The sequence below is a fragment of the Oncorhynchus tshawytscha genome, linkage group LG23 (assembly GCF_018296145.1).
Source record: "Oncorhynchus tshawytscha isolate Ot180627B linkage group LG23, Otsh_v2.0, whole genome shotgun sequence".
NCBI classification, from domain to species: domain Eukaryota; kingdom Metazoa; phylum Chordata; class Actinopteri; order Salmoniformes; family Salmonidae; genus Oncorhynchus; species Oncorhynchus tshawytscha.
In genome coordinates, this window is record NC_056451.1 from 12,638,911 (window position 1) to 12,656,123 (window position 17,213).

General features: G+C 42.7%; 1 protein-coding gene across 5 annotated transcripts in view; it reads left to right on the plus strand.

Moving 5' to 3' along the window:
• The window catches only part of sema6e (sema domain, transmembrane domain (TM), and cytoplasmic domain, (semaphorin) 6E), a 130,594-nt gene that overhangs the window by 20,522 nt on the left and 92,859 nt on the right, over positions 1-17,213 (plus strand). For all 5 annotated transcript variants that reach the window (XM_024385820.2, XM_024385819.2, XM_024385823.2 and 2 more), the window contains exon 2: positions 1,968-2,073. The gene's annotated coding sequence lies outside the window, so the exon portion shown is untranslated. The remainder of the gene's footprint in view (positions 1-1,967; positions 2,074-17,213) is intronic.

A 17,213-nucleotide genomic window follows, 5' to 3' on the forward strand; every position in this document is an offset into this window, starting at 1 on the left:
TCCCCATGTGCAGTTGTAAATCGTAGTCTGTCTTTTTTATGGCGGTTTTGGAGCAGTGGCTTCTTCCTTGCTGATCAGCCTTTCAGGTTATGTCGATATAGGACTCGTTTTTACTGTGAATATAGATACTTTTGTACCAGTTTCCTCCAGCATCTTCACAAGGTCCTTTGCTGTTGTTCTGAGATTGATTTGCACTTTTCGCACCAAAGTATGTTCATCTCTAGAAAACAGAACGTGTCTCCTTCCTGAACTGTATGACGGCTGCGTGGTTCCATGGTGTTTATACTTGCGTACTATTGTTTGTACAGATGAACGTGCTACCTTCAGGTGTTTGGACATTTCTCCCAAGGCTTGTGAAGGTCTACAATTTGCTTTTCTGAGGTCTTGACTGATTTCTTTTGATTTTTCTATGATGCCAAGCAAAGAGGTACTGAGTTTGAAGGTAGGCCATGAAATACATCCACAGGTACACCTCCAATAGGCTAATTGACGTCAATCAGAAGCTTCTAAAGCCATGACATAATTTTCTGGAATTTTCCAAGCTGTTTAAAGGCACAGTCAACTTAGTGTATGTAAACTTCTGACCCACTGGAATTGTGATACAGTGAAATCATCTGTCTGTAAACAATTGTTGGAAAAATGATTTGTGTCATGCACAAAGTAGATGTCCTAACCGACTTGCCAAAACTATAGTTGTCTACACTGTATTTCTGATCAATTTGATATTATTTTAATGTACAGAAAATGTGCATTTATTCAAAAACAAGGGCATTTATTCAAAAACAAGGACATTTCTAAGTGACCCCAAACTTTTGAGCGGTAGTCTATCTATCTATCTATCTATCTATCTATCTATCTATCTATCTATCTATCTATCTATCTATCTATCTATCTATCTATCTATCTATCTATCTATCTATCTATCTATCTATCTATCTATCTATCTATCTATCTATCTATCTATCTATCTATCTATCTATCTATCTATCTATCTATCTATCTATCTATCTATCTATCTATCTATCTATCTATCTATCTATCTATCTATCTATCTATCTATCTATCTATCTATCTATATCTATCTATCTATCTATCTATCTATCTATCTATCTATCTATCTATCTATCTATCTATCTATCTATCTATCTATCTATCTATCTATCTATCTATCTATCTATCTATCTATCTATCTATCTATCTATCTATCTATCTATCTATCTATCTATCTATCTATCTATCTATCTATCTATCTATCTATCTATCTATCTATCTATCTATCTATCTATCTATCTATCTATCTATCTATCTATCTATCTATCTATCTATCTATCTATCTATCTATCTATCTATCTATCTATCTATCTATCTATCTATCTATCTATCTATCTATCTATCTATCTATTTCTAAATTACTTAAACCAACTGCTTCGAAATTATAATAGCCCTTCATTCATACAGTTTCTTGGCTGTCCAGTTCGCTAATAACCACTGAAAAAAAATGTAGTCAGTCAGGGAGCACAGAAAAATTCCAAATCTATTTATAGAGGACAATTATTTGCACATTTTGACGGCGAGGAAATAGGTTGACCGATACATAATTATTATGCAGGGTTGGCACATATCACCTAATATTATTGATCTGCTGCATCTTGTTTTTAGGAAATAGTCCACTCGTTAATATAATTGTGTCGGTGTTCTAAAGGAACTTTATGTACCAGATAGGAACCCTGCTTCACAATATATTAATTGATGCATGACGGCGGCAGAGGGATTTGATTGATGTGACAAGCAGGACCTCCGAGGTGTGAAGATCTTCATTTGCTCGAAAAGCCGTTTTTGAATTAAAATGACCAAACAGAGCAGATGTTCTATTTCTTGCCTAGACCATTACATATGGTGAATGTCTAACTGTAAGTCACTCTTGAATTTGCCTGTTTTAAATCATTCCTATTCTTGTTTTTGTTTAGATTGTGGATGTCTTCACTCGGGGTGACGATCCTAACCAGCTAGTGCCAATCATCTATCCGCGTCAGCTGGCTGAATCTCTGCAGTCAAATTTTTTCGAAAGTTAAGGTAAGAATGTGGTGAATTTTATTTGCAGTGAGATGTATGTTGATTGGGAGTTGTAGCTCTGGCTGGGAACTTTCTTCTTACTGTTTGATCTTTAATAATTCTGGATAAGAGTGGTTTGATAGGATAGGGGCAAGGTCTGTTGGCTGGAGGCACCCAGTGACAGATTGATAAATGGAAGCAGTGTGAAAGGTCATTAAGACACTGTAATGACCTATATTATTCATTAGATTTGATAAAATATTTTAATCAATCTACAGACCTGAGTAATTTTCATGAGCCAATATAGGGGGTAACTCCTGTTCATAACTTTGAAATATCCTTGCTTTTTGTTTTTGTAGAAGTAGATTAGATGTATATTATCATGTTATGTGTTTATTAGCATGACAATAGCAGATTGAGGTATAGGCCGTGATGGAAAGTGGCTTAAATTGCATCATGGCCAACCTGCCAGTCATGCAGGTATTGAAAAAACAACTGCATGGATTTCCCCATCCTGTCTGGTCTGACAGTCCCTTGTGACCATGACCACGGACAATAGAGGACAGGGCCAAGGTGTGCTGGTGACAGGCCATCTCACGGGACGGGTCTGAACAGATGGTTGGCCAGATGCAATCTAGCTGTGACCTTGGACCAATCTGAGGGTAGAACCTGTGCAAATGTCTAAAAAAATATGTCCATAATATTAGTCTAAGACGCATTTTACAGTACTTTGTTATTGTTTGGTGTCTGTTAGTGAGTGATTTACATTTTATTTTACATTTTGAGGACATACAGGCATAATTATAGCAATTTCTGCACCCTCTATCACTTAAACAGCAGCTTCTCTCTTCTCAATAATTCCCATCTCACCTGCCACTTGACCATCCAGGGCGCTCAGAGGAGATGCCCCAACCCTGGCCCAATTCAAACAGCGAGAAACAGAGTGAGAGGAGCCTGGGGAATGACTGCCACCATCAGCCCGACACTTGCCAGCCCTGCTGAGTGATTTAAGAGCGGTGGAGGGAGGGACAGGACAAGCGCTGGATGTGGGATTGGGGACCGGGGGTGAGGTTGGAGGTGTCAGCCATATAATTGGGGTGAGGAGATCTCAGGGTAGATGGAGAGAAGCTTTATTAAGTCAGTTGAACTCCGATGTGGCCCGTCCACCTCGCTTTCCCACACACCCACACATACAGGCCAATCTTCCATTTCCACAAGAGACTCTGTTCAACAAAGACATAGAGGGCAAACTCCTCAGGCTCCTTTCAATCAGAGATAAGACAAAGACCTCATTAATCTACAAACGCTAGTGGGAAAGCTATCTATGGTCATGTGTCCCAAATGGTTGTCTTCTCCTCTGACACAGTTCCAGTTGAAAACATATGCTTCTATCAGATCTATTTAACGACTTATTAGTTAATATGCAAGTGTGTTCAGTAGTTTCAGGGCTTTTTTGTTTGTTTCAAAGCCAGTTTGACATGACACTTTTTCAGTGATGTTGTCAGTTGGATGAATGTGTTTTTATTTTCTTCACACAGTAAATGCTAAATTGTTAATGCTCGGTCATTGAAGTCCCCCCTTCGCTCAGGCTCTTATTCTGCTATGCCCTGTAGAGGCTTGTTTTCAAAGCCACTGTCAAGGAGAGGGACATTGACAGCCTGGACACAGCTCTCTTTTCCTGAGAAAATAGTTTTCGACTCTGAGCAGCAAAACAAGAGAAAGTTGATGCAGAGAGGTCACGGGCAGAATTAGCTGGCTCTCTTAGTTTCTCCCACTACAAATTGGTTTCCGATGAACTCAAGAAAGAGGCTGTCTCCTTGTTCTCTGCTTCCTTAGTAGCTTGTTAATCCCCAGCTCTGTCCGGAGGGGAAATGCTTGCGCGCACACTACCCCCCAAAAACGACCCCCTGTCCTCCTACCCAATCCTACAGGGACTTGCTAATCCTGTGCCTGGTCATGGTGGGGAGATTGCTGGCTTTTCAAAGCCCGTCTCTGGCCAGACTTCAAAGTCACAGCGATACAAGACTTGAGAAAGTGGGCTCGGTGAATGAGGTCTGCTGCGAGCAAACCTGCTCCGAGGGTCACCTCAAACGTTACCTATGCACTTTCCCCAAGGCAACACAGAGAAGTTCATTCTCGAGGTGATGGCTTTGTTAATTGGGGTACTGGGTGGGGGATGGCTGGCTTGTCAGATGTGTATGTGGAAGCCCTCTCTGGCCATAACATGTGAAACCTGACAGAAGGATGGCAGGCCAGTGATGCTATTTTTCGCAATTTGAAGAGCTGCTGCCATATTGAAAGTGAAATGCAGGGGGAGGGGGAAATTATTAATGGAAAACCCCGCTCTCCTTTGAAGTATTTTTCAATCTTGAACTGACAAACTCCTAATTCTGAATATTGGAATTTTGATTGATCCTCATCATTTATAGTTATGATGATACCTTTGCCTTGTGCCAATCTTGTCAGATTATGTTCATTGAACTGTCCGTAACAAGCCTATCTATGTATAGGATGTATCGTGAGTCAGGATTTAGGCTCTGGATGTATTAATTGTGAGACATCTCACTGTTTATAATTCTACAGAATACTGCTGCTCCTTTGCCAAGAATCACTCCAATTACTACCATGTACATTCTTTTTGGTTCTTCATACCCAGTTAGATTCTCAGATAAGAATTTGCTTGATTGGAGCAGCAAGGATTCATGCCAGTTTTGTAGGACTTTCAGGGTCATTGAACTTACTATTTTTTGTGATCAACAATAGTTTAGCTTACTTTCTTAACAAGCCTGTGATCATTTTTTTGCATGCATTTTTCAGAGTTTTCTATTCATCATCTGTCACCCTTTCTTAGAAATAATTTAACAATACCATACTGGTTATTTCAATTGGCATGACTAATCTTGTGGGCTTCAAATTCAAAGCATTTAAGTACAAATGTTTGTGCCCATGTGCTTGTTAGTCCGACTAAGTGGAAATCCAGTTTTCTAAAATATTTGCCCTCCTCTTGTCTTCCTCTCGAGTTATTTGTCTCGTTACTTGAATGTAATCAGAAGTCTTTGTTGCTTGGACGGTTGAGAGGACTTTGATCAATTTAAACCTTTTGATTAGAATAAAGGAATGATTACAGTGAAGGACTCCTTACTCCTGATGTTAACTTGGCTGCTTGTTTAACGAATGCAGCGTGCCCGTGCAACCTGGTAATTAGCTTAAGTGGACTCCCTGGGTTCCGGATGAAGCTTTTTGCCTTCCCGACCAGGAAAGTGCTGGGATGTGTGGCAAGAGGGATTCAGCCCTAATGCTCTGAGACAGCTTTGCCCTGGGCTAACCCTGTGTTAGAGGTCAGCAAGGTTCAGTAGAATAATGAGGAGGTTCTGTTAACTACGGATTCATAAGTACCGTAGATGTGATTTTGCAATTCATTCAGCTTATTCAATTAGCAAACCCTAGCCTATTATTTAGTGCAGATTTTTCTCTACAGATTGATTTACATACCTTTTACCTCTTTTTTTGTGATAAAAATACTTGATTCCTAGGTCAGTTTTGAAATTTCAGAAACATGACTTGAAACATCTCAATCAAATCAAAATGTATTTGTCATATGTGCTGAATACAACCTTGCCCTTGATATGTTTACTTAAGAGCCCTTAACTAACAATGCAGAGGTAGTTTTTTAAGTAAGAAAATATTTGTTAAAAAAAAACATAACAATAACGAGGCTATATACAGGGGGGACGGGTACCGAGTCAATGTGCGGGGGTACAGGTTAGTCGAGATAATTGAGGTAATATGTACATGTAGGTAGGGGTAAAGTGACTTTCCATTGATGATAATATACAGTGGGGCAAAAAAGTATTCAGTCAGCCACCAATTGTGCAAGTTCTCCCACTTAAAAAGATGAGGCTTGTAATTTTCATCATAGGTACATTGGTAGAAAACAAAAATCCAGAAAATCACACAACACAATGAATTTATTTGCAAATGATGGTGGAAAATAAGTATTTGGTCAATAACAAAAGTTTATCTCAATACTTTGTTATATACCCTTTGTTGGCAATGACGATGTTTTCTGTAAGTCTTCACACACTGTTGCTGGTATTTTGGCCCATTCCTCCATGCAGATCTCCTCTAGAGCAGTGATGTTTGGGGGCTGTTGCTGGGCAACACAGACTTTCAACTCCCTCCAAAGATTTTCTATGGGGTTGAGATCTGGAGACTGGCTAGGCCACTCCAGGACCTTGAAATGCTTCTTACGAAACCACTCCTTCGTTGCCATTAATACAAGTAACGAGTGGAGGACAGAGGAGCCTCTTAAAGAAGAAGTTACAGGTCTGTGAGAGCCAGAAATCTTGCTTGTTTGTAGGTGACCAAATACTTATTTTCCACCATAATTTGCAAATAAATTCATTCTACAATGTGATTTTCTGGATTTTTTTTTCTCATTTTGTCGTAGTTGAAGTGTACCTATGGTGAAAATTACAGGCCTCTAATCTTTTTAATTGGGAGAACTTACACAATTGGTGGCTGACTAAATACTTTTCTGCCCCACTGTACAGCGACTAGAGTTACTGTGCTGTATTGTGTTTCAGGGCTCTGCCCTTACCTTTTTAACAAGGAGCACGTGTCTACCTAAGTTGAAAAATGTAGGAGCACACAAATACATTTAGGAGCACAATGAAAAATATTTGAAGTAACAAAATGATTTCTTTGTCATGAATCTGCACTGTGTATTCTCAGGGACACTCGGGCTGCGGTATAGTGAAGTAATCATTGCAACAAATATCATCTGGCTGATTTTAAAAAATAAAAATAAATTCTAGGTGTACTGGTGCTCCTAAATATAAATTCCTGGTCACACAGCAAATTATTTAGGCACATATGCGAGTAAAATGGTCGCACTGTAGAGCCCTGTATTTCGGAGTGTATTCTGTCCAGCGTCCACAAAAACATTGCCTACCCTTTGCAGGGTGCTGGAGAGACAGCTTGTATTGATCTGGTCCATGAGACGGATGGTTTATGTGAAAGACTGATACTGTAAGCAGCAATGGACTTGGAGATGTCAGCATCATGTGGAAGAACCAGTCTGATCAGCGATATTGACAGGGGAGCAGGGCTTGGAGATTTACAGTAGCAGGTTGTTTTCCACAGAGCCGGGTTGTTTTTCCTCCTCCTTCATCCCTTCTTTATCTGTCAAGGGACTTCTGGGTTATTACAATGTGAAGACTGTTGGTATTTGTAGTAGATCACAAAACCCCCAATCAGAATTTCTCTTGGAAAAATACGTGGTGGAGTTGGATGGTTTTGTCCAGTGAAGCATTTGTTAGCGTTGAGGGGGATGTTTACTGGTAATGGTGTCATGCTGTGACTGCTGCAGCAGGCTACAAGTTCTATCTCATTGACTCTCCTATTTAATATAATTGATGTTTATAAATTCCCTAGGTACAGCATTACAGGGATTGCTGTATTAATTACCAACGTATGTCTTCTAAATAGGTAATTGCAAGCAGTTTGCTGGAATATAAATGCACTCTGCTTGTGTTTTAATGGAGTTTATTTATATTGAAGTACTTCCGGTCCATTTCATTAATAAATAGACAATAAAATAGTTGCTTTCCCTTACTTGACCTCTCTCCACATTTCTTTGACTCCCCCGATTCAGTTCCATTAGGACTTGGCTGTACATTTCAATGACGTTTCCCACAACATTTCACAATTCCGTGTTTTATAATGCTTTTCATTGTTACCTTTTCTACTGAACCACAACCTTGCATATTAGCAGCCAGTTTGTAGTGCAATCCAGAACTTCCCATTCTTATCGCAAACCTGCCCTCCCCCACTTCCGTTTGTCTGTCCCATGATGAATGACCTCTCTATGGATGCCGACACCGGTGGATTGGACATGGTCACTAAACCTCTTGGTCCGGAGTCCCCTCCCCATACTCAATATTATCGACTTGCTCATTCATAGCCCTTGCTCCCTGTGTGGGTGGGTGAAATGAGTTCATCTTCATTCATCTTCCACCAGGGCCCTCGTCCCTTCCTGCATTCAATATCCAATTTCTTCCAGATCATGTACAGTGCCTATAGAAAGTCCACACCCCCTTGAAGTTTTTTCACTTTTTGTTGCATTACAAAGTGGGATTCTTTTTTTTTTGTCATTGATCTACACAATACTCCATAATGTCTAATTAATAACAATTCAATCACGATAAAATTGTCATTGCATAAGTATTCATACCTGAGCAAGGCAGTTAACCCACTGTTCCCCGGGTGCTGAAGACCTGGATGTCGATTTAAGGCAGCCCCCCTCTGATTCAGAGGGGTTGGGTTAAATGCAGAAGACACATTTCAGTTGAATGCATGCAGTTGGACAACTGACTAGGTATCCCCCTTTCCTTTCCCTTCTCTTTGTTTAGGCAAGCCTAAAATGAGCTCAGAAGTCAAATTTGGCTTAACAAATCACGTAAGTTATGTGTTGAATAATAGGGATTGGCACGATTTTTGAATTACTACCCACTTCCGGCGCAGACAGAGATGGCCGCCTCGCTTCGCGTTCCTAGGAAACAATGCAGTTTTTAGTTTAGTGTTATTTCTTACATTGGTACCCCAGGTCATCTTAGGTTTCATTACATACAGTCGAGAAGAACTACTGAATATAAGAGCAGCGTCAACTCACCATCAGTGCGACCAAGAATATGACTTTCGCGAAGCTGATCCTGTGTTCTGCCTTTCACCCAGGACAACGGAATGGATCCCAGCCGGCGACCCAAAAAAACGACTTCGTAAAAGAGGGAAACGTAGCGGTCTTCTGGTCAGACTCCGGAGACGGGCACATCGTGCACCACTCCCCAGTATACTTCTCGCCAATGTCCAGTCTCTTGACAACAAGGTTGATGAAATCCGAGCAAGGGTAGCATTCCAGAGGGACATCAGAGACTGTAACGTTCTTTTTCTTCACGGAAACATGGCTCACTGGAGAGATGCTATCGGAGTCGGTGCAGCCAGCTGGTTTCTCCACGCATCGCGCCGACACAAACAAACATCTTTCTGGTAAGAAGAGGGGCGGGGGCGTATGCCTTATGGCTAACGAGACGTGGTGTGGTCACAAATGCATACAGGAACTCAAGTCCTTCTGTTCACCTGATTTTAGAATTCCTCACAATCAAATGTCGACCGCATTATCTACCAAGAGAATTCTCTTCGATTATAATCACAGCCGTATATATTCCCCCCCCAAGCAGGCACATCGATGGCTCTGAACGAACTTTATTTGACTCTTTGCAAACTGGAATCCATACATCCTGAGGCTGCATTCATTGTAGCTGGGGATTTTAACAAGGCTAATCTGAAAACAAGACTCCCTAAATTGTATCAGCATATCGACTGCGCAACCAGGGCTGGCAAAACCTTGGATCACTGCTATTCTAACTTCCGCGACGCATATAAGGCCCTGCCCCGCCCTCCTTTCGGAAAAGCTGACCACGACTCCATTTTGTTGATCCCTGCCTACAGACAGAAACTAAAACAAGAAGCTCCCACGCTGAGGTCTGTTCAATGCTGGTCCGACCAATCTGATTCCACACTCCAAGACTGCTTCCATCACGTGGACTGGGATACGTTTCGTATTGCGTCAGACAACAACATTGACGAATACGCTGATTCGGTGTGCGAGTTCATTAGAACGTGCGTTGAAGATGTTGTTCCCATAGCAACGATTAAAACATTCCCAAACCAGAAACCGTGGATTGATGGCAGCATTCACGTGAAACTGAAAGCGCGAACCACTGCTTTTAATCAGGGCAAGGTGACCGGAAACATGACCGAATACAAACAGTGCAGCTATTCCCTCCGCAAGGCACTCCGCAAGGCAATCAAACAAGCTAAGCGTCCGTATAGAGACAAAGTAGAATCTCAATTCAACGGCTCAGACACAAGAGGTATGTGGCAGGGTCTACAGTCAATCACGGATTACAAAAAGAAAACCAGCCCCGTCACGGACCAGGATGTCTTGCTCCCAGGCAGACTAAATAACTTTTTTGCCCGCTTTGAGGACAATACAGTGCCACTGACACGGCCTGCAACCAAAACATGCGGCCTCTCCTTCAGTGCAGCTGAGGTGAGTAAAACATTTAAACGTGTTAACCCTCGCAAGGCTGCAGGCCCAGACGGCATCCCCAGCCGCGCCCTCAGAGCATGCGCAGACCAGCTGGCTGGTGTGTTTACGGACATATTCAATCAATCCCTATCCCAGTCTGCTGTTCCCACATGCTTCAAGAGGGCCACCATTGTTCCTGTTCCCAAGAAAGCTAAGGTAACTGACCTAAACGACTACCGCCCCGTAGCACTCACTTCCGTCATCATGAAGTGCTTTGAGAGACTAGTCAAGGATCATATCACCTCCAAAGACCAATCTACCTGACACCCTAGACCCACTCCACTATTTAACACCATAGGGTACTGGACTTCCTGACTGGGGACTGCCCCCCCAGGTGGTGAGGGTAGGCAACAACATCTCCACCCCGCTGATCCTCAACACTGGGGCCCCACAAGGGTGCGTTCTGAGCCCTCTCCTGTACTCCCTGTTCACCCACGACTGCGTGGCCACGCACGCTTCCAACTCAATCATCAAGTTTGCGGACGACACAACAGTGGTAGGCTTGATTACCAACAACGACGAGGCGGCCTACAGGGAGGAGGTGAGGGCCCTCGGAGTGTGGTGTCAGGAAAATAACCTCACACTCAACGTCAACAAAACTAAGGAGATGATTGTGGACTTCAGGACATAGCAGAGGGAACACCCCCCTATCCACGGAACAGTAGTGGAGAGGGTAGCAAGTTTTAAGTTCCTCGGCATACACATCACAGACAAACTGAATTGGTCCACCCACACAGACAGCATCGTGAAGAAGGCGCAGCAGCGCCTCTTCAACCTCAGGAGGCTGAAGAAATTCGGATTGTCACCAAAAGCACTCAAAGCTGGGACCGAGAGACTGAAAAACAGCTTCTATCTCAAGGCCATCTGACTGTTAAACAGCCACCACTAACATTGAGTGGCTGCTGCCAACACACTGACACTGACTCAACTCCAGCCACTTTAATAATGGGAATTGATGGGAAATGATGTAAAATATATCACTAGCCACTTTAAACAATGCTACCTTATATAATGTTTACATACCCTACATTATTCATCTCATATGCATACGTATATACTGTACTCTATATCATCGACTGCATCCTTATGTAATACATGTATCACTAGCCACTAACTATGCCACTTTGTTTACATACTCATCTCATATGTATATACTGTACTCGATATCAGCTACTGTATCTTGCCTATGCTGCTCTGTACCATCACTCATTCATATATCCTTATGTACATATTCTTTATCCCCTTACACTTGTGTGTATAAGACGGTAGTTTTGGAATTGTTAGTTAGATTACTTGTTGGTTATTACTGCATTGTCGGAACTAGAAGCACAAGCATTTCGCTACACTCGCATTAACATCTGCTAACCATGTGTATGTGACAAATAACATTTGATTTGATTTGATTCCTCTGTCCTCCATACATACAACATCTAAGGTCCCACAGTCAGGTATTGAGTTTCAAGCACAGATTCAAGTACAAAGACCACAGAGCTTTTTGAAATGCTCAAAGAGAAGTGCAGTGATTGTTACAGTAACTAATAAATCAGACATGAAATATATATTTTAAGCATGGTGAAGTTAATAATTATGCTGTGGGTGATGTATTAAACCACCCAGACACGTCAAAAATGTAGTTGTCCTTCCGAACTGAGCTACAGGACAGGAAGGAAACTGTTTCAATGGCTGTGATTGGAGAACTGAGACTGAGGCTGGATCAACAACATTGCAGTAACTCGCAAAGCAATGTACTTTTTGGCCTCAATGCAAAGCCTTATGTTTAGGGCAAATCCAACACAACACATCACTGAGCCTCCTTATTTTTGAGCATGGTGGTGGCTGCATCGTGGTCTGTGTATGCTTGACATCGACACAGACTGGGGTGTTTTTCAGGATGAAAAGAAACAGGATGGAGCTAAGCACAGGCAAAATCATAGAGGAAAACCTGGTTCAGTTGGCTTTCCACCAGACACTGGGAGAGGAATTCACCTTTTCAGTTGGACAATAACCTAAACACAAATACAAATCTACACTGGAGTTGCTTACCTACCAAGAAGACAGTGAATGTTCCAGAGTTGTCAAGTTACAGTTTTGACTTAAATCTGCTTGAAAATCTATGGCAAGACATAAATTGATGTCTAGCCATGATCCCAAACACCTTGACAGAGCTTGAAGAATTTAGAAAATAGTAATGGGCAAATATTGCACAATACAGGTGTGCAAAGCTCTTTGAGACTTACTCAAGAAGACTCACAGCTGCAAAAGGTGTTTCTAACATGTATTGACTTGGGGTGAATACTTATTTAATCAAGGTATATCAGTGTTTTTCATTCATCTCAAAAAACAAACTATATATATATCTCAGCAAAAAAAAGAAACGTCCCCTTTTCAGGACCCTGTCTTTCAAAGATAATTAGTAAAAATCCAAATAACTTCACAGATCTTCATTGTAAAGGGTTTAAACACCGCTTCCCATGCTTGTTCAATGAACCATAATTAATGAACATGCACCTGTGGTACGGTCGTTAAGACACTAACAGCTTACAATTAAGGTCACAGTTATGTAGGCAATTAAGGTCACAGTTATGAAAATGTAGGCCACTAAAGAGGCCTTTCTACTGACTCTGAAAAACACCAAAAGAAAGATGCCCAGGGTCCCTGCTCATCTGTGTGAACGTGCCTTAGGCATGCTGCAAGGAGGCATGAGGACTGCAGATGTGGCCTGGGCAATACATTGCAATGTCCGTACTGTGAGACGCCTAAGACATCACTACAGGAAGACAGGATGGACAGCTGATCGTCCTCGCAGTGGCAGACCACATGTAACAACACCTGCACAGGATCGATACATCCGAACATCACACCTACGGGACAGGTACAGGATGGCAACAACAACTGCCCGAGTTACACCAGGAACGCACAATCCCTCCTTCAGTGCTCAGACTGTCCGCAATAGGCTGGGAGAGGCTGGACTGAGGGCTTGTAGGTCTGTTGTAAGGCAGGTCCTCACCAGACATCACTGGCAACAACGCCGCCTATGGACACTTTGCTGCACCAGACAGGACTGGCAAAAAGTGCTCTTCACTGACGAGTCACGCTTTTGTCTCATCAGGGGTGATGGTCCGATTCACGTTTTTTGTTGAAGGAATGAGCGTTACACCGAGGCCTGTACTCTGGAGTGGGATCGATTTTGGAGGTGGAGGGTCCGTCGTGGTCTGGGGCGGTGTGTCACAGCATCATCGGACTGAGCTTGTTGTCATTGCAGGCAATCTCAACTCTGTGCATTACAGGAAAGACCACCTCCTCCCTCATGTGGTACCCTTCCTGCAGGCTCATCCTGACATGACCCTCCAGCATGACAATGCCACCAGCCATGCTGCTCGGTCTGCGCGTGAATTCCTGCAAGATGGGAATGTCAGTGTTCTGCCATGGCCAACGAAGAGCCCGGATCTCAATCACATTGAGCACGTCTGGCATTGAGCACGTCTGGGACAAGTTGGATCGGAGGGTGAGGGCTAGGGCCATTCCCCCCCAGAAATGTCCGGGAATTTGCAGGTGCCTTGGTGGAAGAGTGGGGTAACATCTCACAGCAAGAACTGGCAAATCTGGTGCAGTCCATGAGGAGGAGATGCACTGCAGTACTTAATTCAGCTGGTGGCCACACCAGATACTGACTGTTACTTTTAATTTTGACCCCCCCCTCCCCCTCCCCCCCTTTGTTCAGGGACACAGTTCCATTTGTTAGTCACATGTTTGTTGAACTTGTTCAGTTTGTCTCAGTTGTGGATTCTTATGTTCATACAAATATTTCCACACGTTAAGTTTGCTGAAAATATATATATATTAATCTCCACTTTGACGTTTTGAGTAGATCGTTGACAGAAAAATGACAATTACAATTACATACAATTACTATTTGAATCCCACTTTGTAACATAAAATGTGAAGAAATCCAAGGGGGGTGTAGACTCTAGGCACTGTACACTGTGTACCTACCGCTGCTACCATGCTCCACCAGCACCCTCCTTCCATATCTGCCAGGTCAAGCCTGAGAGAGGGGTTAAGCGCCCTCCTTACAAGCACCTGTATGACACAGAGAGAGGAGGATGAGTGCAGACTGATGAGACGAGGGCAGATGAAGAGGTGGAGGGGAAAAGGAGATTAGGGCAGACCAGGGGGGTGAGGGAGGTGATAGATTCCATGTACATTGTGATGGGTATTAGGATGGAGCAACCTGCAACCCCTTACACACACACACACACACAACCTTGCTCTCTGTCAGCATATCTCTGTCAATCTGTTCATCCTGTTGGTGGTTATTTTCAATCACCTGCTCCCGTGACTATGCTAGCCCTCTCATCCACTCCATTATTTATTCCCATCTTCTCTTCCTTTCTTTTTCCCCTTCCTTATCTCCACTCTCTCCAGATTTTTCAATATGCCTGTGATTGGTTCACTGATGCGGTGTGCTCTCCAATCTCATCCCTATTCATAGTCTTCTGAACACATCTCTTTCCCCTGCCTCCCACCCTCTGCATCCCTCCAACACTTATGTCTTTGTTTAAGACATTTTGTTTGGCTTTATAGTCACTTTTACTTATTCGATTGACTTCCCTCCAGTAGCTCGTTGACATTGCATCACAAGCAAAAGGCTTTGTAAGCTCTTTAGCACCAGCCACAGTATACCGTTCCCTCTCCATAATTACTGCTGAAACAAGCAGCTCGGAAGTTATGCTGCCTACTGACAATCTCCCAGCCTTTATCACCCACCACTAAGGCTTTCTTTCACTGTGTGACTGCCATGATTACCTTGCAGATCAGAGTATGTAAGTGAGGTGCAGAATGTAAGCAGGGTTTTTCACACTTCTGAAGGAAATGACTTCCAAAATGGCACCATACCTAATGTCCTCCAAACAAAAGGGTTTCAATTGCCGCAAGCTCAAAACTGGAAAGCCACCATCTGGTTTTCCATGGAGATTCTCCACTCTCTGTGGAGAACTTCAATTCCGTTACTCTCAGATTGCCCTGTTAAGCACACTTTTGCAGAGGTTTTGTTCGGTCTTTGACTCCTGGCCTCCTCCAGCGCATGAGGCTATAGAACATGGGATCAAGCTGTCAAGAGTTGGCCATTGGGCAGAGCAGGTAGACGGAGGACACTTTCCCCAAGGTTATCTGATTCCCAGTAACGATCGCCTTTTTTTCGGAGAAATGTCGCTTGTGCTTATTCCATAGAATGGGTATTGGCATTTTATTTACTGTATGTGAGAAACGTCACCTTTTTCCATTGCAGCCGTACCCAAAACTGCATCCCAAGGGATTAAGGGGAAAAAAACAGGCAAAGTTGTTTAGCTTAGACCAGTGAAACAATTAGCCACAGCCATTCCTCAGTCTTTATGGATAGCGTTTGTGCTTCAGTGTGTCGTGAAATAGCTGTTCTCGATCTGTCAGTGAGTGTATATGTGTGGGTGCCTGCATCCAGCTGTTGAATGGGTGGAACTCATTGAACAACTAAAAAGAAAAGAGGGTGGAACTGCTGGTGGAGAACGCCCAATAATAGCAAGTGGAAACAGGTGTCACTACCTGCTTGCAGGCACCTGTCCTGGGGTGGAGGAGACCAACCAGTTCTCAGAAGAACTAGCTAAATGATGGCACCAACACACAGATGTGTGTGACTCATTGAGAGGAGTTCCCTACACTCAATGTTTTGCCCTTCCCAGTGTCTCTTAGAGTGTGAAGAGGTTGAGAAATCGATAACACTGGTCTACTGCGGATGCAGGACTCTTCACACCATCTCAAAACACTTCCCACCAGTCCTGGCTACAATGCAGTGGTGAACGGTGTATAGATTGGATCGGAAGAACAGAACAGAGCTCAGCTAACAGTGCCATTTCAACCTGGCAAGGAAAGTTTGAGAGACCGTTTAAGTGGTTCTGCTACAGATCTCTGAATTTTTTCCCTCCATTTCCAGTCAAATGTTTGAATGCACCTTTCACGTGGGAGTTCCAAATATTTCTAACGGTTGCCCCAGTGTGAGTTTTTCTTTTTATGCGGGTGATGTCAGTATGCACAAACTGTTCCAAAATGTGATTGTTATGCTGCAGGACAGTTTACCTGCACTGCCATCAAACCAAGGCACACTGCCTGCTAATTATCTATGGGCTATGTTTCAACTTGTCAATTTCAAATTATTTTCTAAAAGCTTTTATTGTCTAACAGTTTGAATTGAGGTGTGTTCCGCCTCATTATCGTACAGGTGGGTCTAATGCTGATTGGTTAAAAGTGCATTCCAGCTGGTGTCTATTTCACAAGTTACCACCTGCTAAATCTATGACGTTAAAATGCCTATTTACTCTGTTCCATCTGACTGCGCAATCCACTGTTTGTCAGCACAGGCAGGGAAGTTATAAACTTGATCTTCACTATAAAAAGCATCTAGACATTCTCACATTTTCTTTTAGACCAACATTTAGTTTTCAACAGTGTAGATTTGTATAAACCTTGCTGTCTGTCTCTCTGACATTTGCAACATTGTTTCAATATTCAAATTTGATCTCCAGCTGTCCCATAGTAATGAAAGTGTAGGGGTCGGTAGTCAGGATGAGAAAGGGACAGGCATCTTTCACAGCCAGTCGAAATCGTGAATCAGCTGGTGTCATTTTTATGTATATATATATATACAAAGACATGTCAATTGAAAAAAAGGAAAACTAAACGAAGTGCAGCTAGTTTGCAGTCTTTCCAGCTTCAGTTTGAAGTGATTGTGTTAGCTGTGTTGTTGACTAGCTCCTCTGAACAGTGTCCTAACGAGAGAGCACATTTTCTATGCCAGGCAATATCGTGCATCATAAGCTCATTGTTATGGATGTATCCAAATAAATGTCACTAGAAAAAAAGATTAAACAAATGCAGCTACTGTTATTCTGGCTGCACTGTTTGACGTGACTGTAAGTTAGCCGTAGTTGGCTAGCTAGCAAGCAAGGCATAAGAATGTTGCCAGCCAGTATGGCAATGG